We start from the raw sequence: 24,332 nt of genomic DNA on the forward strand, positions 1-24,332 counted from the left end.
GCACCAGTTTGCATTCCCACCAGCAATGCAAAAGAGACCCTCTTTCTCCAAATCCTCACCAACATCTGTTGTTGCCTGAGTTGTTAGTGTTAGCCGTTCTGAAGGGTGTGAGGTGGTATCTCACCGTGGTTTTGATTTGCATTTCCCTGATGATGAGTGATATTGAGCATTTATAAAGTTCCATATAATTAGAAAACAAAGTGGTATAAGTCAATCAAATATATTAGTAATCATAACAAATATAAACACATTAAACTCATCTGCTGAAGGGCAAATATTCAGATTAGATTTTATTTTTTCCATTCATTAACTCAAGAAATAATTACCGAGTGCCTACTATGTTCTAGGCACTGATCTAGGCCCTGGAATCCATCTAAAAGCTATTCACAAAAGACACATCTAAAACCAGAGACAGAAAAGGGTTGAAAACAAAATAAAGGAATTAATATACTAGGAAGACATGTACTAGGTAAATACTAACTAAAGGCTGATTTAGCAATATTAATTTGAAACCAAATAGGCCTTGAGACAGAAACTTGGCAAGAAAGAAGTTCTTTGACAAAGGGAACAGATGACAAAAATAACTATCCTGAACCTATATGCACATTACAATATAGCCTCAAACTACATAAAGCACAAACCTACAACATTATAAAGAGATACGGACAAGCCACAATCATAGTGGTAGATTTTAATCCCTTCTCCCAGAAAGTGAGACAAAAAAAAAAATAGAAAGGATATAGAAGATTTTAACCACAGTTATTCATCTTGTGTCTCATAAATAAACAACTTTTCAAGTACATACTTACAGGAATTAATCATGTACCCAAGGCCACAAAGGAAATATCAAAAGACACTAAAGAATTGCTTTTATACAGGTCACATTCTGTGATGTCAGTGCAATAAAATTCTAAGTCAGTAAATGAACCATTTCCGCACAAAACCCATGCATTAAGAAAATTTCTAAACATGCTTCTAAATAATGGGTGAAGGAAAGAATACTCATGGAGTAAAAAGATTTTATCACTGAATGATGATAAAATATGATACAGCATAGAACAACACAAATATGGTTATTGCCTCCATGGGCATCTTCAAAGCACAGGGGTATTCCAAAGGGGTTAAGGCAGCAGATGGAAGCCCTGAAAACTAGGGCAGGTAAACAGGAGAGGTAGAGTAGTGCTGGACAAGCTTATTTCTCAATACTTTGTTCTCCTTCCTGCTTTTGCTCATTTTGCTGTCTGTCTCGAATGCCTTTCCTCCCCTGCTTACCCTCCAACCTGCCTCCACATCCCAACCCTCATCTGGTGAATTCTTTTTCATACTTGAAGACCCAGTTCAATTATCATTGTCATTGTCACAGACTCAGCTTACCCTTGGCTCCCAAAGCATCACCTTTCTAGACCACGTTTTGATCACAGGTAGCTATCTGTGTATGTGTTTCTCCTTTACTAGCTATTACATTCTAGACAGCAAGGGCTGTATCCTAGACATCTTCCCCTATGTAGAGCCACACACGGTGGGCACTCAGTAAGTATTTGTGGAGAGTCCCTTAGGGTCTTCATCTCTGACCTGTGTCTTTAATTAGCTGGGGCATTTCAGACGGTGGCCTGCCTGCCACGGCTGGAGGAAAGACCCCCATTCTGGTTTCCAGAAGTGTTCCACAGAAGGCCCCAACATTTCTGTGCCAGAGAGAGCCAGAGAGCCACATTCCTACCAGGTAACGGCCCTCACAGCTAAATGCAATGCCACCCTGAAGGAGACCACTTGGAAGGAGAGCCCAGGATTTTTGGCAGATTCCATATTCTAATATGCCTCCTGGAAGTCTGTAAATTTGGACATTTGCCCAAATTCTGTCTAGAAATTGGTACTCACCTGCTTTTGGAGAAAGAAGTAAGATGTCACTCTGGGCAAGGGAAAACCTCATTAAGGGCTGTCATTTATCTCCCCGGGGAGCCGCTTGCCTGTTGTGAACCGAGTCCGAAAATGCAAATTCTTTCTTGGAGAATGAGTATGGCAGCTGATATTGCAACATCGCTCAGAATAATTTGAGAGCCATTCTTTTATTATTATTTTTTTTTAATTTTTTTTTAACGTTTATTTATTTTTGAGGCAGAGAGAGACAGAGCATGAACAGGGGAGGGTCAGAGAGAGGGAGACACAGAATCCGAAACAGGCTCCAAGCTCTGAGCTGTCAGCACAGAGCCCGACGCGGGGCTCGAACCCACGGACCGCGAGATCATGACCTGAGCCGAAGTCGGCCGCTTAACCGACTGAGCCACCCAGGCGCCCCTCTTTTATTATTACTATCATCATCATTACCATTATTTCAACCTAGCAATTAGGTTAATATGATTTAGTCAGCATTTTCAGCAAATTGCTATGGCATGAAGGAGTGTGTGTGTGTGTGTGTGTGTGTGTGTGTGTGTGTGTGTGTTAGGGACTCATGCTATCCTGTTTTAGGGGTTAATGCTTTAAGCACAAATATGTGCCCCAGGCTGAAACCTGATGAGTGATAGGGAGCCAGGGAGAAAGAAGGGCTCCTATCGATACTTTTCCTTATTAATATGAACGTAATCAACATGACTGCCTAGTAAAATATAACCCATATTATATAACCCGGTCTGTGAGGCCACACCAGATCACACATGTACACATCAGCATCTCAGCACCTCCTGTGCGTCCTGGCACTCTCTGTGGCTGAGCACAGTAGCAGCCCCAAAGAAGGCTAAGATGAACTTGACCTAAGAAAATGGAAGCAGCCCTTGTGGCTTGTCTCTTGCAGGAGCCACTGCTTGATTTATTATCACATCCCCAATTACCCAGTGCTTTAACACACCTGGTAAAGCAGGGGGGCAGGGGCACGAACAGCATTAGATCCTGTCCACGGACAGCCAGGGCGCATCACCGAAAAAGTTGAAGTGTTGGCATCAGCAAGACCTGAGTGTGAATCTTAGCTCTGTGACCTTGCAGACATTCCTAAACCTCTCTGAGTCTGTTTCCTCATCCACAAAATAGGAGCTGTAAACTTCTCCCCAGGGCGGTTATAAGTGTTAAATAGGATAAAATTCATGTATCACTGTAGGCACATGCATTTAGGCACTCAGTAAAGAGAAGCTATTTTGTTGTGATGGTCATTCTGTTCTCATGAATTCACGCCATCTGGACCCTTGTTTCCTGGTTCCACAGTGCCTAGATCAGTGCCTACCCCAGGGCTCTCATGGTGCTTGCTGGCCAGGGCCTCACAGAACCTCCATGGCCGAAGGGACTGTCCTGAAGACATCCAGGAGGAGGCACCCCACCCCTGGGGAATCTCTGTCCTCTTCCCCCCGCCCCCCCCCCCCAGCCCTGAGAAGTAATTTGAGATGTCAGGCTGGACATTTCTCTCAAAGGACAATGTGTTTTCAAGCACTGACAGGGCGACAGTGTGCAGGCTGCGCCTGGACGCTCGGTGACTATGTTTGGGTCTCCCTTTCCTGGGAACCCCCTGTCCATCTGTAGTGTTCCTCAGTAGGCACCCACATGACAGGCCTCTGAACCCCATTATGCCTCATCTTTTTTGGAGACTGTGGCCAGGACTGAAAGACCCGGGGCCATCACTGCAATGGCAGTAACTCTGCCCAGAGGGTAGATAAATGATCTTGTCGATGGTTTAATCCCCCACCCTTAAGCTTACTTTTTAAAACTTAGAGGGGCACCTGGATGGCTCAGTCGGTTGAGCGTCCGACTTTGGCCCAGGTCATGATCTCACGGTCCGTGAGTTCGAGCCCCGCGTCGGGCTCTGTGCTGACCGCTCAGAGCCTGGAGCCCATTTCAGATTCTGTGTCTCCCTCTCTCTCTGCCCCTCCCCTGTTCATGCTCTGTCTCTCTCGGTCTCAAAAATAAATAAACGTTAAAAAAATTAAAAAAAAAACTTAGAAATAATAAACAGGGAGAAAATGGAAAAACTATAGTTCTACTCTCTGAAAACCTTTGCTAGCATTTAGCAACACCTCTCACAAGTCTTTCTCTAATACATATTTTACACAGTAATTATCGTCCACGTATTTAATAGCCATGTGTGTATGCCCTGCTTCTTCCATTTAATTGCACAGAGTAAGCATCACTTTAAAAGTCACTTAATATTCCGTAAAGAAGGATACGCCATGATTTATTTACCCCAATCACCGGAACCCTAGATGACTGCCCAAACATTTGCTATGGCTTTTATAAATCTGCAAACACTTGCAAATGGCATTACGAAATAAATCAAGCTTTCTCTGCTTTGGCAGTAATTTCAGGAATTATTTTCTAGAAATGTAAGTATAAGTTTAAATGTTGTAAGCCTCTTGATACGTATTACCAAACTAATTGCCAAAAGACTTATACCAGTGTGTAAACCCCCAAACTTTGGTCCCCCCCCCAAATCCCAGCATCCTTAGAGGATGCCTCAATTAAGCAGCAGAACACGGACTCCTCCATCAGTGTCACTCCCATACTGCCGAGGACAGGAGGTGACATTAGGATATGCACGATCAAAGTTTTTTTTCACGTATTGGCAAAACCGACATACCAAACCATCCATGTTTCTGTAAATGTCATTATTTAGGACCTGGTTAAAATATGTGTGTTTCAGTTGTTCTGTTTGTGTGTCTTCAGTGTGTTGGGTTGAAGTAAAACTACTATGTCCTAAGAGTTCAGCAGTACACTGTTAGGACAGACGCTGTGACAGTGGCATAGGAATCCCCACCCTGGTCAAACAGGCCGAGCCCAGCCGTGCCCTTAGGACAGGGGCGAAGGAAGGAAAAGCGAGTGGGGAAAATTGGTTTCCACCCATAGGCCCACATGCCAATAACATGCAGAGACCCTTGGAGGGCTGAGAGTGAAGTAAAAGCAGCATTTTGTGTTGTTACCAGGCACGATGCCCTTGATGGAAATGAGGGATCTGAGAAAGTGAAGTGACCGGGGCAGACGTGAGGGTACCAGACTCCACCATGGGGATTTCAGGCATGGGGAGGGAGGAAGAGACAAAAACAGGCGATTCGGAAGGAAGTTTTGTAGACCAATCAGACGGTTTTGCAATCTGGCCTTGAACACAAGTGTTGTCAAACTGTGCCAGAGCTGGGACCCGTTTCTGCTGCTGAAACATCCAGGTGTGTGGCAAGAGCATGAGCTTCAGATCCTGGTTCCACCACTCCGTGCCCAATTTTGTAACTTTCGATGGGAAGAGTGACACTACTAATTTCATAGTACCAGTGGGAGAAAGGGAAGGGACGGGGGTATCTAGCTCGGTGGCCAGCGCACAGACAGACTGCAACAGAGGCCAGTAAGTAAGAGCTGGGGGGGGGAGGAGGGGTGGGGGAGGGGCGAAGACATGTCAAGTGGTGACAGCGGGGAGGGAAGAAGAGGAGGATGTGATACAGTATTGAGTAGTGACAGTCCCGCTGGTGGTCTTACCACCCAGATAATTCTTGGCTCTCCGTCACAGGGCTCAGAGGACATCCTGCCTCTCCCAATCTCTACCGAAGGAGTCCCAGAAAGAAAGAGGTGCCTGGCAAGGGAATTCTATGTACCCCCTGACTTCCAAAGGGCTGGGACGGGTAAGTACTATTGAGAACCTATACTCCAACCGTAGTGGGCTGAATAGTGTCCCCCTGCAAAACTCATGTCCACCTGAACCTCAGAATGTGACCTGATTTAGAAATGAGGTCTTGGGGCGCCTGGGTGGCGCAGTCGGTTAAGCGTCCGACTTCAGCCAGGTCACGATCTCGCGGTCCGTGAGTTCGAGCCCCGCGTCGGGCTCTGGGCTGATGGCTCAGAGCCTGGAGCCTGTTTCTGATTCTGTGTCTCCCTCTCTCTCTGCCCCTCCCCCGTTCATGCTCTGTCTCTCTCTGTCCCAAAAAAATAAATAAACGTTAAAAAAAAAAATATTAAAAAAAAAAAAAAAGAAATGAGGTCTTGGGGCACCTGGGTGGCTCAATTAGTTTAAGCACCAACTTCGGCCCAGGGAAAGATGGCACAGTCCGTGGGTTCGAGCCCCGCATCGGGCTCTCTCGGAGCCTGGAGCCTGCTTCGGATTCTGTGTCTCCCTCTCTCTCTGCTCCTCTCCCACTCGTGCTCTCTCTCTCTCTCTCTCTCTCTCTCTCTCAAAAATAAACATTAAAAATTTTTTAAGAAGAAAAGAAATGAGGTCTTTGCACATGTAATTAGTTAAGGATCTCAATGAGGGTGGGCGCCAAATCCAACGACCGGTGTCCTTACAGCAAGAGGGGAGGACACGCTAAGACACAGGGAAGAAGGCCTTGTGGAGTTGGAAGCAGAGATCGGAGTTATGCTACCATATGTCAAGAAATGCCAGGAGCCACCGGGGGCTGAAGACAAGGAAGGACTCTCTCCTAGAAATTTCAGAGCAGCATGACCTGAAATGTAGCAGCTCAACAGGGCCCAGAACCAGTGCCCTGACCCCCATCCAGGGGGTCTTCCCTCACTTTAGGAAATCCTCCAAGCCTTGGACGTGCGACTTTACATCTAGGTTAGGACCAGAGAAAGGCCCATTTTGACCAGGCCCCTTACCCCACTGTGCACATGTCCTTCCCAAAGAGCACTCGGTGAGTGGAGCCTACTTCTCCTAAGAATGACTTACTGCCCAGTTGCAGGTAAGAGCTCCGACTGGTTCATCATCCTGAGACTGGTGAGTTTGCTCAACGATTGGCCTAAGAGGGAAAATGCCAGAGAGTTCCCTCCTCCTGCTGAAACCAAGGGGCAAGAAGTTAATCCCCCAAAGGTGCTGCCAACTGCCACAGGATGTTTCATCGTAAATGAAAGATACACTGCATAAATCATGTATGCTCAGTACTTGTTGAATCAATGAATGTTGGTGGATAAATATCGCTAAGCATTCCTTTAATGGGGCACAGAGTTATCTTTTTTTTTTTTTTAAGTTTATTTATTTCGAGAGACGGAGCGAGAGAGAGCATGTACATGCATTGGGGAGGGGCAGAGAGAGAGTGAGGCCAAGAATCTCAAGCAGGCTCTGTGCTCCCAATGCAGGCCTTGAACCCACGAATCATGCGATCATGACGTTAGCCGAAATCAAGAGTTGGACCCTTAACCAACTGAGCCACCCAGGCACCCCAGAGCACAGAGTGTTCTATTCTGCATGTAAACAATTGCTTCCAGGGGCACCTGGGCGGCTCAGTCGGTTAAGCATCCGACTTCAGCTCAGGGCACGATCTCACAGTCTGTGAGTTTGAGCCCCATGTCAGGCTCTGTGCTGACAGCTCGAAGCCTGGAGCCTGCTTCGGATTCTGTATCTCCCTCTCTCTCTCTCTGCCCCTCCCCTGCTCGTGCTCTGTCTCTCTCTGTCTCAAAAATAAATAAGAACTTAAAAAAAATTTTTTTTTAAATAATAATTGTTTCCATTTGTTGAGCACTTAACTATGGACCAAGTACTATGCTAAGTTTGTTGGCCAGGCCCCATCAGAAGCAAGCTGAACACTCTAAGCAGGTCATTTGAGGAGAGTTGAATAAAGGGGCTATTTGTAAATGTGTGGCCAAGTGGGGGGACCCACAAAGGAGAATGCAGTACCCCAGGGTAGATGGCACAGAGCTCCCTGGGCTGTGACTTGGGATCAAGGGAAGCAACTTACTGATGGTGCCCAACAAGCAAAGAACCTGCCCTCAGCCTCATTCCTGTGCAGGATCCACAGGGACAAAGGGAAGGTAGCCTTGCCCTCTCAGAATTTGACATAACTTAGGCCATTTAATTTTCACAGCAGCCCTGTGAGGCAGGTACTATTATCAGCAGCCCATTTCAGACACATGGAAACTAATGGTAAAAGAAGAAATAACTTCTGGTAAATAATTTCTGGGTCAGGATTTGAACCCAGATCGCTCTGACTCCACAGACCATAGAGTTTTTCCGTTTTGACGTATTGTGCCATGCGTTGCCATGAAATTAGCAAAATGAATTGGTTTAAAAAAAAAAAAAAAAGATAACTCTAAAACTGGATTTTCTCTCCCCCTTAACTTTTCATATCAAATATATACTTTTCTTTGTCGTTTGGGGATGGGAAAACTAACTCATAAAGTAACTAACTGGTGAACACCATAGAAACATGTTAAATCACTAAACAGTGGGGACCTGAATGTTCTGTTATTCAGAAAGAAAAGAGAGAAAAGATGAAAGAAGACGTAGGCTGTGGGCACCAGACGGATCTTGGTGGTCGGCAAGCTCCCTCCCCTCCCTGTGTGGGGAAGACTAGAGAGGTCAGCTGAGTGGAGAGCCGTGAAAGCCATGAGCCAAGAAAGCGCTTCAACCTCACCCTCTACCATAGGTACACTCTGCCCTCACCAGCTGGAGCAGCCTGTCCAGGCTTTGGCCTTCGCTCATGCTGTTCCTTCTGCTTGAAATGACTGGAAAGAGCAAGTTCTAACACGGCTCCAAACGCTGCACGCACATCTGATTTCATCTTTGAAACAACCTGTTAGATGGGTCCTGTTACTACCCTCAGTCGACAGCCGTGGGAAGTGCAGGCACAGAGCAGTTGAGTAACCTACCCGAGATCTCACAGCTAATAAGTAGCGGAGCAAGAATTCAAACTCAAGGAATCTGATCCAAGCCCTTGTTCTGTTCTGTTGAACTCTACTTTCTAGAATGTCCTAGCCACTTCCTCCCAGCCTCTGTTCAGTTCCTTCCTATGGATATCTCAGAGGCCTATAGCTTCGGGGCGCTCAAATTTTTCTGTCAAAAGACTTAATGTCTGAGGACAAGGAATAGGTGCTCCTGGGGTCTGGAGCCATACCCTTGAACCTGTCATGTAGGAAAAATCTCTTTACAGTCTCTTGTTTTTAAAAATTCACCCAAGGGGCATCTGTGTGGCTCAGTTGGTTAAGCGTGTCTTAATTTTGGCTCAGGTCATGATCTCATGGTCGTGAGATCGAGCCCCGCGTCCTCAGCAAGGAACGTGAAGCCTGCTTAGGAATCCGTCTCTCCTCTCTCTTTCCCCTCCCCTGCTCGTGTTCTCTCTCTTTCTCAAAATAAGTAAACTTTAAAAAAATTTCATCCATATTTCATCCTCTTCTACATAGTACTTTCATGTATGTTTGGTTGTTAAAACAATATTTTTAATTACTTACCACCGAGTAAGCTGATGCTCTAGCGAGAGGCACCAGGCTTATCCTCTGACTTCACCCAGCCCACCACGCAAGCCCCACACCCTCCAGGAATATGAAGCCCCCCTTAGTCCCAACATTGCTTCCTCAGGCGAACCTGCCTTAAGTCTGCTCCACCTGGCTGAGCTAGGAGCCTGTACTCACCCATCCCTCAAGACGGTGACTCAGTCCTTCCTTGAGTAATTCACGCAGCTGCCCTAAAGAGCTGTTAGTTCCAAAAGGCGCCGGGCAGAGCAGGCAAGAAGCCAAGTGCTGCCCTGCAAAATGATGTGACACCATGAGGAAGGTGGAAGAATGACCCGCCCACTAAAGAAACATGGTGTTTCTCAGTGAAGGGCTGCTAAAGGTTTATCAGCCAGCTCTGGGTGCGGGCGGGGGAGCCATGATTTGTGAGGTTTGCCAGTGCCCGTAGTGTAAAGATTCCCACCATGGCCAAGGTCAAGCTGCCAGTGTGATGTCACTAAGCATGGAGTTGGACAATGATACTCAGTGATACACATCCGGTATTCGGCCGCACAGAATCAATAGATGGAAGTTACTTCAAGAACGTAGATGATACTAGAGTAAAACAATTAGAAAGTACTGAATTTTTAGTATTTGTCTTCAGTTTGATATATTTGCTTATTTTATACAGTTTGCTACTTCTTAATGGCAACGCTTAACAAGCGGCTTGCAAAATTCCTAAACATGTATCAGTCAGCTCTTATAAGCCAGGATAGGCTACCTCCGGCACACCACTGAATAGCTGGATTTTTCTTGCATGGTTTAAACAACACTGTCTCGGGGCGCCTGGGTGGCACAGTCGGTTGAGCGTCCGACTTCAGCCAGGTCACGATCTCGCGGTCCGTGAGTTCGAGCCTCGCGTCAGGCTCTGGGCTGATGGCTCGGAGCCTGGAGCCTGTTTCCGATTCTGTGTCTCCCTCTCTCTCTGCCCCTCCCCCGTTCATGCTCTGTCTCTCTCTGTCCCAAAAATAAATAAAAACGTTGAAAAAAAATAAATAAACAACACTGTCTCCCAAAATTAATTGTTGTGTCAGGGAGAAATGTATAGTCATAATTTAATGTCACTGCTAGATCGTAGAACCCGTACCTATGGGGCTCACACTGATGGGAATATTAAAAAGAAATCCAAAGAGGGGCGCCTGGGTGGCTCAGTTGGTGGGGCTTCCGACGCTTGATTTCAGCTCAGGTCGTGATCTCACCATTTGTGAGTTCGAGCCCCATGTCAGACCCTGTGCTGACAGCAAAGAACCTGCCTGGGATTTTCTCTCCCTCTCTCTCTCTGCCTCTCCCCGACTTGCTCTCTCTCACTCTCTCTCTATTTCTCTCACACTCTCTCAAAAAAGAAAAAAAAAAACACTTAAAAAGAAAAAAAGAAACCCAAAGAGAAGGATCCTTACTCACTGCCAACTATGGGCTGCAGGACTTAGAACTTCTCCCTCTGTGGTCCTGGTTGGTCTCTAGGACTTGAGTGGCCCTGATAGGGATTGGGGAAGAGAAGATGGCTGAATGGGCAATACTCCAGAATGAATGTCCTAGGGCAGGGGTATCAGAAGAATGGAAGTTAGGGGCGCCTGGGTGGCTCAGTCTGTTAAACATCCAACTCTTGATTTTGGCTCAGGTCATGATCTCATGGTTTGTGGGATGGAGCCCTGCATCAGGCTTCTGCTCTGACAGCACATGGAGCCTGCTTCGAATTCTGCCTGTCCCTTCTCTGTCCCTCCCCTGCTTCTCTCTCTTTCCCTCAAAATAAACTTTAAAAATTTTTTTAAAAGAAGATGGAAGTTAGAAACTTCTAGTGGGGAGGGAGAGAGGATTCCCAAAGGTGTTGGGTGGAGATTTGAAGACCTGGACTTGCCAAAGTGTGGGAGAAATTCAGGGTTTGACAAACCAGGTCAGGTTTAAGGGGGTGTCAGCGATAGGCTTATTTTTAAGTGCCTTTCCTTTAAGATTCAAGGGAAACTTGGGACACCTGAGTAGCTCAGTCGGTTAAGCATCCAACTTTTGATTTGGGCTCAGGTCATGATCTCATAGTCTGTGGGATCGAGCCCCACATCGGGCTCTGTGCTGACATCACAGAGCCTGTTTGGGATTCCCTCTCCCTCTCTCGCTGCCCCTCCCCTGCTTGTTCTCTCTCTCTCTCTCTCTCTCTCTCTCTCTCAAAAATAAATAAACATTTTTTAAAAAGATTTGAGGGAAAGTGTAACAAGAAACTTGGCTTTTCTTTCCATATGTCGTAATTCCAAGTTTGGAGCCCTTCAGTACAGATCTCAGGTCATGCCTGTTCAGCCTCATGTGGCTATTTTAGGAAGCCCAGCTAGATGGAGTAGCAAAGGAGTATTTATCTAGTCACTGGCCTCAGAGAAGAGGAACCATCAGCTTCCCAAGCATCCAGGGAACGACTCAGGGTTCATGGAGGCAGAGCCACGAATCCCAGGGGAGGCTCTGAGAGGACAGACAGATAACCCAACCTTCTGCCCACTCCTGTAGATTATTGGACACTGCCTTCTGAAGGCTGTGGGAGGGACCCCCATGTCTGCATAGCATCTCTGACTCTACCTAGCACACAATACCATTGTTGCTGTCCTTGTCTGCTTCCTTTCTTAGATCTTACACTCTTTGAAGGGAAGAGAAAATGTCATTCCTAGCACAGACTTGGTATGCAGTAGGTAGTCAATATATGTTTGAAGGTTATTAGTGAGATTCCCGAAGGAAGGAAGTGCCTTCTTCAGTCTTCTTATGAGAAGAAAACCCAGAACCGCTGGACCAGAACCAGCCATGAGGCCGACATAAGCAAGTGAGAGACGCTGACCCAGGAGCTCACAACCAAATGTACTAGTCAATGAACAAGTGTCATGTTTGGCCCCTAATGAGCTCAAGGCACTGAACTTGGTACGGGGAGAAGACAGGGCGTTTCTGGAGGAAAGGAACTGTGTCCACCGGAGGAGATCAGACGAATCCAAGATGAGTTCGTGGGCATCTCTGTGAGGTTGCGTGACTCACCTAAGGTCTCAGGAGCAGGATGAGGATTCTGCCCAGGCTCCTTGCTCCTTCACCAGTGCTGGCCACTCCCCCCACTCCCCCCCCCCACACACACAGACTCTGGACCAGGCAGAAATGCTGGCAGGATCCCCTTCAACCAAGGAGTCTTTGCAGACCTGTGGTATTGTCGCGGGGCTCTCCTGGGGTGGTGGAGGTGGCTGGAGGGAAGAAAGGAGGAAAGGGGAAATGAGGCAGCCCAGGGGAATCCGGAGGCGGGAAAAGACAAGTTATACCCGGGGAAATGCATCAAGGGTATGGGTGGTGCTCCGGGTTGGGTGGGAGAGTAAAGTGGCACAACGCTGGAAAGGCAGCTTGAGGCTCGGTAGCCCAGAGCCTTGAGTGCCCAGCTCAGAATCTGGCACTTCACAAATCAGTGTCTTCATTGGAGGGAGTGAACATTTACTTGTGTCATTATTCAATTAAGGTCTCTCTCTCGCACTACCCTGTAAGCCCCACAGGCGGGCTGTGCCTGGTTTTGCTCACCAGCGTTCCCCCTGTGCCTGCAGAAGTGCCAGGAATGGAGCAGACACTCGGTAAGTGTTCATCTAATGAGTGATGTGATTTTCAATTTGTACTTCCAGTGTCAGATTCCGAGGCAGCCTCAGGAGCCGGGGAGGCGCCAGGCCTAAGCAGCACTTCCTCCTCCGGTCCTCCGTATGCAGAAGGTAGCTTCAGTATCTCATTCAAAGCAAAAGTTCCTTACCCAAAAAACAGAACAATTTTGGCTCCCACTGGAGCGGTGTCCTCTAAGGCCCTCACTGCCGTATCCTTGTGGGCATTGCCAGTGGCCAAGATGCAGAGGTCTGTGCGTGGCAGGGCCAGACCATGCTTCTCTAGGTCAGTCTGTCTCTGCTGCTGGTTGGACCGGGACGTTTTGTCCCCTTTGGAGTTCAGGACCCGATCCCCAAAGAGAGCCTTTCTTCTGCTATTGCCCGAGGCCCCAGGAGAATGACTCTGTAGTTCCTGCTCTAGCCTCGCAGGCCCAATGTGCTCATCTCCTCAGGCTAGCAGATGCCCTGACCCTGCTGGAAGGTCACCCCCAGACGTGCCAGCTCCCTCCAGCTCCCTGGATTTTCCAGACCTAGAGCGGCCAAGTCAGTTGAAAAGAAAAAACTATATATCCTCCTTCCATGCCCAGACTCCTCACACTTCAGCTGGGGAAGTGCCAACAAAAATAGCATGATGCCATCCCCTGCACCACTGATCCTGTTAATCCCTTTTCTGCCAAATATTGAGTCTCGGTTTTTATATAAAAGTGATTTTATTGTCAGAGGCCGGTTAGAAGCCTCTGAGGGCTATGCTGGGAAACCTGGCGGTGTCTTTGATGTGTAGGGTGATGCGGAGCCCTCAGCCCCCCGAGCCCCAACAAGGAAAGAAATGAGATTTGCAGAAGGCCGGGAAGCTGGAGGAATTCTTTGTCAGACAGTATGCTTTACCAGTGGCATCTGTTTTGGCATTTCGCAACCAGCACACCTCTGCAAGGCAGCCTGCGGGAGAGGATTTCTCAGCCTCTAAGGCGCCCGTGAGGAACACCACATTCCTCTCTGGACCACCCCCTTTCCTATCCCCACCGTAAGGAACAGTGTCCCCTCTGCTGGGGTGCCCTGCCCCCACTCACACTCCCATCACCAGGAATCCCAATACCAATCTATTCTAGAAGGGCTGCTTTCAATAGGTGAGGTGGACTTGGGGCCAGGAGGTGCAGGTGGGGGGCTCAGCTTTGGGCAACACTGGAAACTGAACCTCTTTGGGATTAGTTCCTCTTCTGTAAAAACAAAAACATGAATACCTGCCCTACATCATACATGACCACCAAAATGTCTAAGTGAAATCATGTAATTTCCAAAGCTCTACATACTATGAAGAGCCTTGTACTTAGACCAAGCATCATTACAAGTTGGGTAAAGTACAAGGAGGACTGGGGGAGCAAGGGAGTTAGAGGTACGTGCAAGGGAGTGATGCTAGTGAAGAACCATGGAATCTAAGACAGAAAGGAAGGGAAATGAAGCCAGGAAGACACTGATGGATAGCAAGAAAGGAGTGGACCCATAGGTCTGGGTTTATGATGAAAACAAAGAAAACAAACAGGAAGGCTTGAGGAAGTAAGCTTCTGTATGTATGGGAAATGATGGTCAGAGAGTGAGGTGCTGGGTTTGCTATTTGGGAGGTTATGCCCTTTTGGGTATTGGGAAGTGAGTGGGTAGCTGAGGTATGAAAGTGGTCTTGGCAATGAGGTCCAGACTGGGAACCTGGAAAAGTCATCCTTGTGAATGATGAAGGCCCAAGGATTATGAGGGAGTTGGGGTGGAAAGGGCGTCTAGGAGCCCAGGAGCCAAGGTGGTTGGTGATGGAGTAGGTTGACCAGGAAGCCTGGAGAACATCAAGGAAGGGGAGGGAGCTGAATGGTGTGACTCTAAAGGAGCAGGGACTTTCACAAGATGAAAGAGAGTGCAGGAATAGCTTGGGGAGCCAGGAAGATTGCAGACTGATCCCATGACTCTGAGGAAGGTATATATGAGAATGGCAGTCCCCACCTGAGAGGACAACAGGCTGAGAGAAGGGAACATTCCAGAAAAAGACCGAGGGTACAGAGGATTTGCTGTCACGGAGCAGTTAGGGGATAAAGGGGAATAAGACGGGGACTGAGGACAGTGAGAAGATGAACAGAGTAGTGTGTGGATGGAGTCTGGGAGCCAGTGGGTACAGGAAGAGGCCTGGGCTGCCAGCTGAGACTGTGGAGAATGGGGATGGATATGATTATGTCATCCCTGTGGTCTCATAGTGGGGTGAGGACTTGAAGCTGAGAGCTACATGCAATGACTTGGCCACAGCGTGGGTCTGGGCAGGCCAGCCTCGACCCAGCAATTATCTAAGAGCTGCTTCCATGGGCCTTGCTCAGTGGGTGGTATTCTTCAGACCTCTGCTTCAACCAGACTTGGGAGAAGGGATGGTGGCCCCACAGGCTGGAGGCGTGGCCCGACAAGGGCCTGGATGAGTCCCGGGGTGCAGCCCATCTCTGCCACTCTTTGATCTCATGCTTCACACATGTCCCAAGGACAGACCCCCAGCTCTGAACTTGAGGCTGTTCTCATTGCTCGGTCTCTAATTGCAGCTAGCTCTACCAGGTGTGCAAGTGCCTTGGCCACAAAATGCTGAGAAAGGAAATGGGTACCCTGTCCTTCCCCAAGGTCTGAGCACAGCCACCTGAAGCCGCCCCCAGAGGCACACACAAGGGGGTCTGGACTGACAGGAGGGAACATACAGAAGCCCCTCGTTCTCAGGGCTCACAGCAGTCTGTGGAATCAAAGATCTTGAAGCTAGAGGTGATACTGCTATTTCTGCTGCAAATAATAATAGCTAACATTTATTGGGCACCTACTGTGTGCAAGGCATATTACATGGCCCGGCTCATTTATTCTCCACAGAAGCTTAGAGAGGTGATATCCTCACTCTTGCTTTTATGGATGAGAAAATTGAGGTCCACAGAAATGAGGGACTGGCTAAGTGGTGGGGACTTGACCCCTGTGCCACAGTGACCTGGGTTCCAAAGACTTTCTTATTCAGAGAAGAGAAAACTGCAGCTCCAGCAGGGGACATGACCCATCCTAGGACACTCAGAAGGTCAGAGTCTCCTGAGTGCCATCCATCCCACATTTCTCTCCATCCCACCTTGCAGAGGCCACTTGGAGCATCTGTCTCCTCCTCTATCCAAAGGACCTTTCCCACCATGTATGACTACTCTTATTTGGGGTGAGATGTGTGGTATCCACCCTCCAACAGAGTTCACGGTGAATCTCGTGCCTAGGTATTCCCCCTGTGGGAAGCTAATAGGATGTTATACAAGTAACAGTGTGCTTTCTCTCAAGGAAGCCAGCTACCATGTTGTAGGGACATTCAACCTACGGAAAGGCCCACGTGGAGTGGAACTGAAGCCACCTGTCAACCACCAGCACTGACTCGGCAGCCATCTGAGTGAGCCACCGTGAAACCACATCTTCCAGCCCCAGTCAAGGCTTCAGGTCCTGCAGCCCCAACATCTTGACCTCCTCAAAGACCCCAAGCCAGAGCCCTTGTCTGGTATTTTCACCGTAAGTATCTTGGCTACGACCATTTTTGCCACATAACTAATTAGACGTAAATCAATTTTCATGTAAAAGATTACATCACAGAAAATAAAAGAGGGACAGTCGTTAAAAGGACATAATGAAACATGAAAAATGAATAACAAAATTTTTTTAACGTGTATTTATTTTTGAGAGAGAGAGAAAAAAAGCATGAGTAGGGGAGGGGCAGAGAATAAGACAAAGGATTCAAAGCGGGCTCCGAATGATAGCAGAGAGCCAGCCCAATGGGGGGCTCGAACTCAGGAACAGTGAAATTGTGACCTGAGCCAAAGTTGGACGCTCAACCAACTGAGCCACCCAGGTGTCCCAACAAAAATTTTAAAGCTTCATTGTGAAACGCAAAATAGTTAAATACATTTAAAGTGCATATAGGTTTATATCAAATCTGTGCAAAAAAAAAAAAAAAAAGGGTTTTATTTTATGGATTTTATCTAAGCCCTTATCTTCAATGTCTTTCATTTATAATGTGTTACTTTTTTGTTTTTTTAGTTGTTGATCCTCCTCCTTATTCACCACACACTTTCTGTTTCTTGCTAAAATCTCCTTCTTCACTAAGAGAGGTACCAGTTTCCGAATACTAGGATGTGTGTCTGTATTCGAGTTTTGAATTGTTTGGGACAGCCTTCTACGCTCTTGTTTGCTTGCAACTGTCACATGTCCGTTGATTGACATTCCAAAGTTCTATGGGAAATGTCAGTTCAAAACTCTGTGCCACTGCATAAAGTATTACAAAGGCGGACATTTACATAATGTGAAAACAGGAGTAGTGGTGTCAACAGGGAAATGAAACCAAACTGTCCACCAGAGATGAAACTAACAAACTGTCAAAACAAACTGTCAACCAGTTATTTTTTTCCTTTACAGGAAAGTTGCCCTACAATCAATGAGTTATCTGGCAAAAATGCTTGTGGCTTACAGTGAAACCACCTAGAACTGTCGGAACAACCGAGCTAAGCCATTCCTAGATTCCTGACCTACAGAAACTGTGAGAGATAATAACTGTTTATTGTTTTCAGGCATCACATTTTGGGATACTTTTTAAACAGCAACAGGTAACTAATACAGGTGTGCAGACCTCTAACTGGCTCACGTATCAGGATTTGGTGAGATTCTCCTTGACATTTCTACTCTTGGAAAGTCCTTCATCTTTTTTTTTTTTTAACGTTTATTTATTTTTGAGAGAGCGAGAGACAGAGACAGAGACAGAGGATGAGTAAGGGAAGGGCAGAGAGAGAAAGGGAGATGCAGAACTTGAAGTAGGCTCCAGGCTCCACACTGTCAGCACAGAGCCCGATGCAGGGCTCAAACTCACAAACCGTGAGATCACGACCTAAGCCAAAGTCGGACGCTCAACCAGTTGGGCCACCCAGGTACTCTGGAAACTCCTTCATCTTGAGAAAGGTAAAGAGAAGCCACAGTGCCTCTCTGTCTGCTGTGGAGCCAGGAATAGAGACTAGACAATGATGCTGCCCCTCTAGCTCTCAGGTGTGCTAGCTGACAATGCTTTGACTGTTTTTACCAGGAGTCAGCACAGTGTTCCTTAAAAGGCCAGAGAGAAAGTATTTTAGGCTTTGCAGGCCACATATGATATTTGCTACAGTTATTCAACTCTGCTATTGTAGTGCAAAACCAGCATTAGACAATACACAAATGAACAGGCAAACTCTGATAAAGCTTTATTTATAAAAACTGGTGAGTGATTCATGGGTCATAGTGTGTAATCCCTGGTTTACACAGAGGGAAAACACAATCCCGGAAGGTCTTTGCTCTGACAGGCTTGCAGAGATGGAAGGGCATTACTCATAGAGGGAAGGCCATTCCTGAACTGCCCATCCCTGGGCCCCAGTGATTGCCTTAACCTTGTACCAGGAGGCCAAAATATTTGACATCTGTTACAAACACAACTACATAGGAAAAACAGATAAGGGAGCTCAAGGTTTGCTGAGAATCTGAGTACCTGTCACAGCTATTATTGAGAAGACGTCCATACCTGCTGGAAGGTCCCTTTTAGCCCCAGGAAAGACTATGTACCTTAATTGGTTATTGCTTTCAGGCAGATTACATACTTTCTTTCCCACCTCTAATTTTTGTTGTATAGAAAATTACTTCAAAACTTAATGGCTAACTCACATGGCTGGCATGAGGCTCCTTGAGTGTCCTCACAACATGGCAACTGGCTTACCCCACAGCCGCCTATCCAGGAGACCGGGGTGGGGGGGAGAAGCTATAGTGCCTCTATGACCTAGCTCTGGAAGTCACACGTGGTCATATATACTGTATTCTATTGTTCATGTAGGTCAGCCCTGATTCAATGTGGGAGGGACAATACCAGGAGGCAAGAATCATTGGGGGCCATCTTGAAGGCTGGGTGGAGCGAGTGGGTCTTGAGGTTAGCACCACACTAGAGTGATCACGACAACGAAAGCTTACCCACTTAAGTTTGGTGAGGAGGAGCAAATAGACGGGACACTATCACCTGTTCAAATCTATATAAGTGACCTTAGGCCCTCAGTCTTGAGGCACCAAGGCTCAGGTACCAATGGTTATGAGTTTTAGCTACATTTGACCACAAATTTTCAGTGGGGTTCCAAAACCACCATCCTTGATGCTCTGTCATTTCTAGAAGTCTGTAGTAAATCCTTATCATTCTTTTTTGGCTTCCCAGCGTCCAAATACTTTCCCAGAGGAATTTCCCATGTGTGAGTCTTAGTAGGGGCAGGTTCATGCCTGGTTCTTCAGTCTTTCTGTCAGTATTTGATTTACCCTCTAATTCTCCAATAAACCCATTTGATGTTTAAATGAGCTATACTTAGAGGAAGTTCACCTGGTGCCAAAGCCACTACATCTCTGCCACTTTAATGCAACAACTTAATTTCCAACAAATTACTTAACATCTCTGAACTTGAGTTACTTCCCCCGTAAATTGCAGAAAGTAACCGTTAGCTCGCAAGATTGCTATGAGGATCAGCACCTAGCACTGTGCCTGACACATCATTGGTGCTCAATGACTGCTCTTACATAACAAATGACAATGGTGATGATGATGACGATGGTGGACATGGGCTATGGCTCCTCCTTACATGAACACCTTTCAGGGGTTCACAAAGAGGCATAGTTGCTCCCATCTGATGACAGGTCTTTCAAACTACCTTGAATGGCCTGGTCTCTCAATAATAACTGCCCTTTAGAACTCTCAAAGCTGGCCCCACTTGTGAAGTTGAACAGACCCTTCTAACAAGGAACTTGCTAAAGTCCCCCGGAGACTGATCCAGACCATGATCAAGAGACAACCCTCCTCCATCCCCACTCCCATCTGCAATGCTTTGCAAACGGGACTCTTTGTGGCCTGTGCTGAGGTCCTAGAGCATCCAAGATGGGCATGTTACTTCATGTCCCATGGTGGTCCTTGCAGTCTGGTACCAGGTCAACCAGAACTTTGGCCCAGGCCCCCTGCCTGATGTAACCCCGTGGCTGCTAGAGACATATCCTGGATGGAAAGCCACACTCCGAGATACTCTATTTGAGCAGCGGCCCTTTCCTCTTGCATCCCTTCTTTGAGCTGAGGGGAGCTGTAACACGGTGTGTCGCCTTTCCTAAGGATTATCCCGAGCCTAGGGTGTTCATGAGAAGTGATTTGCAAGTCTCATCCCAGGCTTCTCTGATTCTAATCTTATACCCAGTCTGAGCAAGAGTCCGATCCGTCTCTTCTGCCCCGCACCCCAAATCCTGGCAACTGGGTGATGCCACCTATACTGGTTATGTGGGCACTGAAGATAAATGGGCAACTGCAAGGTCAGGGAATCAGCCTGATGTGGCAAGAAACCTCAGTTGTAGCTGACCAGCCCCCCATTATCTTTCTCCAACTAGAGTATAAGCTGCTGGGAATGGGGAGCCTTCTTACGTTCTTCCTGTCCCCTGGCATTGTGCCTGGAGATGAATCAGGGCTTAGAAATGTTTCAGCGGCTACTCCATTGAGGGAGTAGAGCACAGACTGCGGGCCCTGCACATATCACCCCCCCCCCCCCAGAGCCCCAAAGAGTAAATACTGTGGTCAGTGGAGCAATGGGAGGCCGAGGCATCTCTCAGGGAAAGTCAGCTGACAGATGGGAACACCAGCCCTCGATGGCCTGTGTGTTTTTCCAGGTTGCAGAGACAGGACGGGTCCTGTGCCTGACCAGCAGGACACGACCATCCCTGAAACAGAGCTGAGCCCCAGCAAGTCTGCTGCTGCGGGGAAAGCTGGTGCTATCCCAGCTGAGATTTCAGGCCTGCGGTAGTGGGGTCTCAGGTTACACCCCGCTCTCCAGCTCCCCAGCCTTTGACGGGAGCTGCCTTAGGACAGGGCCATCACCACCACCCCATCAGTGCAAGAAATATTTGCCAGAGAGCGTCACCGTCCAGGAGGAGAATGACAACTGAAGATCTACATTTCATTTGTTCCAGGACTATTTTAGCTTAGATAGATTCCTTAATCCTCCCTCCTTCCCAGTGGGCTCAAAGACCTGGAGACTTTCCACACACTCAGTGTCCCTTTTAAGATTAGAAATGGACCTAACGATAACGCCTCCTTGCAATATCCTTCCAAGTGCGTGCCCCAGTATGCACTGTCTGGTGTATTTGCATGTCAGCATCGTGAGGCTGGACAAGGAGATGCTTCGGCCTGGATCGATAGTGGGCATGACTACCACAGCTAACGTTGTACGAAATATTTTATAAATAATCATGGTAAGTAAGCCTCAGGATAACCATAGGAGGTGGGAATGCCACTGTCCCCATTTTCAGAGGAGTAAACTGAAGCTCAGGGGCGTTAAGAAACTTCTGAAGTGGCGAGACCAGGATTCAGATTCAAGAGTGCCTAGCTCTAAAGCACAAGTTCTTCACACTCACAGTCTACTGCCCACACGCGTATGATACATCAGTCGCCATGCTCCACACAGGAAACACAGGGACAATGAAGATACCAACTTGATTCTCACGTGTTCAGCCTCGCCAAGGAAACCAATATTAACATACTTTTTTTAATTACTTATTACAATGTGACATTTGTAAGCATTAAAAAATAGGTACAGTTGGGGCGCCTGGGTGGCACAGCCGGTTAAGGGTCCGACTTCAGCCAGGTCAGGATCTCGCGGTCTGTGAGTTCGAGCCCCGGATGGCTCGGAGCCTGGAGCCTGTTTCCGATGCTGTGTCTCCCTCTCTCTCTGCCCCTCCCCCATTCATGCTCTGTTTCTCTCTGTCCCAAAAATAAATTAAAAAAAAAAAAAAAAAAAAAAAAACGTTGAAAAAAAAATAGGTACAGGAGTGGTTCAAAGGATGGTAATTAATTCCATCTATAAGGGAAGAAGACGGATTAGGGAAAGCTTCGCAAAAGGACACTCGAAAAGCCGAAACTTTCTTTGCCTACGGTTCCGTTTCTTTCCTACTTTGAATGTGTGATCTTTAGCCATCATTCACCCACCCTGGCATCTGTTAACTGAATCATCCAATCATCTGGGCAAGACCCAGGCAAAAGGGGCCGCGTCTCTGAGCCCTTGCTTCACCGGGTCTCCTACATCACCAACACCGGGTAAGTTAATGTATGAAAGGACACAAGAGTGCCTCTGTCATTCAGGATCCTGAACTTGGCACTGGCACAGCACAACCGATAACCCTAACCATCCACTCTCATGAGTAACACCATTCAGGCCCCAGGGAAACTTCTCCACCTCTCTTGGCTTTGGGTCTGTGCATCAAAAGGAAATTGTGCCCAAAAGCCATGACCTGTGGGTTGTGCTGCTGAAGCTTTGGAGATGGACCCTTCCCTTCAGAGGGTGGGCAAGCTTTGAGCAGTGGACACACATATGGGTAAAGACAAATTAATTAACTTATTGTATTCTCCCTCTCTGATTCGAACACAACAGATTCATGCCCAGTGAAGTATCTTTTCCTAGTACTGTGAGTGTCCATTTCTTCTGTGTTCTAATGTGCTTTCTAAAGGCACTCAAAAATTAATGCAGTGTTCACAACAGTCATGCATGATGGCTAGAGAATATTTTCTAGTGGACACCAAATCACGATACTTTTAGTTTGTTTATTTGCCGGCCTATCTGTAACACACAGGAAGCATGATACTAATTCTTTGTGGTGACCCCAGGCAGACACTGAAAGCGAGAATTGTAAACAGTTTTATTTTTATAAGAGTGTTTTTAAAGATTTAATTATATTTTCAAAAGATTAAATAACAACTTTTATCTAAATGTTGATTTTTTTTAAGCTGATACGAATTGATTATCATTGATACTTTCTCTTTTAATTTCAGTAGGTTGCTCTGCTTATTTATTTGCATAAATATTTAGTCACTTGCAAACATTAGATGGGTTCACTCCCCACTCCAGCCACACTCCCTTATCTCCCATGGGACCCTTCCTGGACCAGCAAACAAGGGCTTGGCCAGTGTGGTCTCATCATCAGCCCTGGTTCAGCAGGAAGAATATAAAAGTCTCTCTGGCTAAGGCAGGAAGGGCCTCGGTTGCAAGCCAGTTTAGTTGCTGCTATATATACTTCTCAGTTTCTTGTCTGGCTTTGACCTTGGCCTTCTGACTGTCTCCTGGTACCTAATTATTCACCTGGCTTCCTGGTCTACCTCAACAGATAGCTTCAGGCACTGTCCTCCTGAGCCTGGTCCTCATCAATCTGCTTTGGTGGTCACAATCCCAGCTTCCTCCCCAACAAGTACCCCCCCAACATCCATTGGCATGGCCTGATGCAGTTCCCTAATACAAATTCATGCTTTATTTTTTTTTAATGTGTATTTGTTTTTGAGAGAGAGAGACAGAGTACGAGCGGGGGAGGGGCAAAGAGGGAGGGGGACACAGAATCTGAAACAGGCTCGAGGCTCTGAGCTGTCAGCACAGAGCCCAATGCGGGGCTCAAACTCAGGAACTACGAGATCGTGACCTGAGCCAAAGTCGGACTCAACTGACTGAGCCACCCAGGTGCCCCGAAATACAAGATTTAAAGGTAAGCCCTCAGAGCACCTGGGTGGCACAAAGCAAAAGCAAGAGAGGTCATTTCCTAAATGACATAATGGCACTCTCCAGAGTTGAGTTGCAGGGATTCCGCCACCCCGAGAGTCTGCGTGCCTGTCTGAAGACTAAACATTTTCACAGTTCCTTTGGCCCACGGGTTATTTTCTTGCTGGAAAAAAAATGGAAAATCCTCCTTACAGATGGTAAGAAAAATAACTTCAGCTGGACTAATCCAGAGACAAAGATTCTTCTGAAACTGAAGAAGGATAGGGGAGTCAGGGGGAGCAAATATTTACTTTAACTAAATACAGAACGTTTCTTCTGGGTTTCTTCTTATTTGCTCATGCCCAAGAACCCCTAACTAGCTCATTAAAGAGAGGCTGGGTCACCTAGGTCATAGGAGGAGCTGGGTGGTCATAAGCCTGCAGGAGCCCAGGCTCCCAGGGGTCCCCTGTTTGGCCAAGACCATCAGGAGCTGCACCACATAGACCTTGGTTGAGAAAAAGACATATCTTCAGGGGTAACCTCCCTTTACCCAGATGAGTCCCTCCCTAAAGATGGGATTGTCACAAGTCTGACTCTATTTGTTATTCATCTTCAAAATGTACTTCTTAATAAGTGCCTTTGACATGAAATTTCAGTTGTTACAATTTGTTTCTTCATATCAGAATGATTTATGTCCATTTCATCAATTTCATAATCCATTTTTTTAATCTGATTTTCTCTCACTTAGCTAAAGGAAAACTAGTTTTATATTTTATGTATCCCATCTACGAGACAAAACTGCAAAAGAAAAGAGGCAACTGATGGAAAACACTGAAAATATCAACAGCTTCAGGTACCATGGAAGAGAGATTTCTCCTGTGAGACAGAGGAAATCAGCTGGACATGTCACCTATTCTGAGAGCCCATGATGCTTTTCCAGCATGCTTGGAGCTGTGTTGTCAGGGTGACCATGAATGTTGTTAAGAGTGGGCAACCATCTTCTAGAATTTGTGTCACAGAC

The 24,332-nt window shown here is 47.0% G+C and overlaps 1 long non-coding RNA gene across 1 annotated transcript; it reads left to right on the forward strand.

Moving 5' to 3' along the window:
- The first annotated feature begins 5,501 nt into the window (after window positions 1-5,501).
- LOC121042114 (uncharacterized) lies at window positions 5,502-17,502 on the forward strand. Its single transcript, XR_005795980.1, has 3 exons — window positions 5,502-5,579; window positions 16,062-16,283; window positions 17,184-17,502. It is a non-coding gene; the product is annotated as an uncharacterized LOC121042114 (long non-coding RNA).
- Window positions 17,503-24,332: the final 6,830 nt, after the last annotated feature.

Source organism: Herpailurus yagouaroundi, unplaced genomic scaffold (assembly GCF_014898765.1).
Source record: "Herpailurus yagouaroundi ecotype Mexico unplaced genomic scaffold, PumYag 184, whole genome shotgun sequence".
Classification (NCBI taxonomy): Eukaryota; Metazoa; Chordata; class Mammalia; order Carnivora; family Felidae; genus Herpailurus; species Herpailurus yagouaroundi.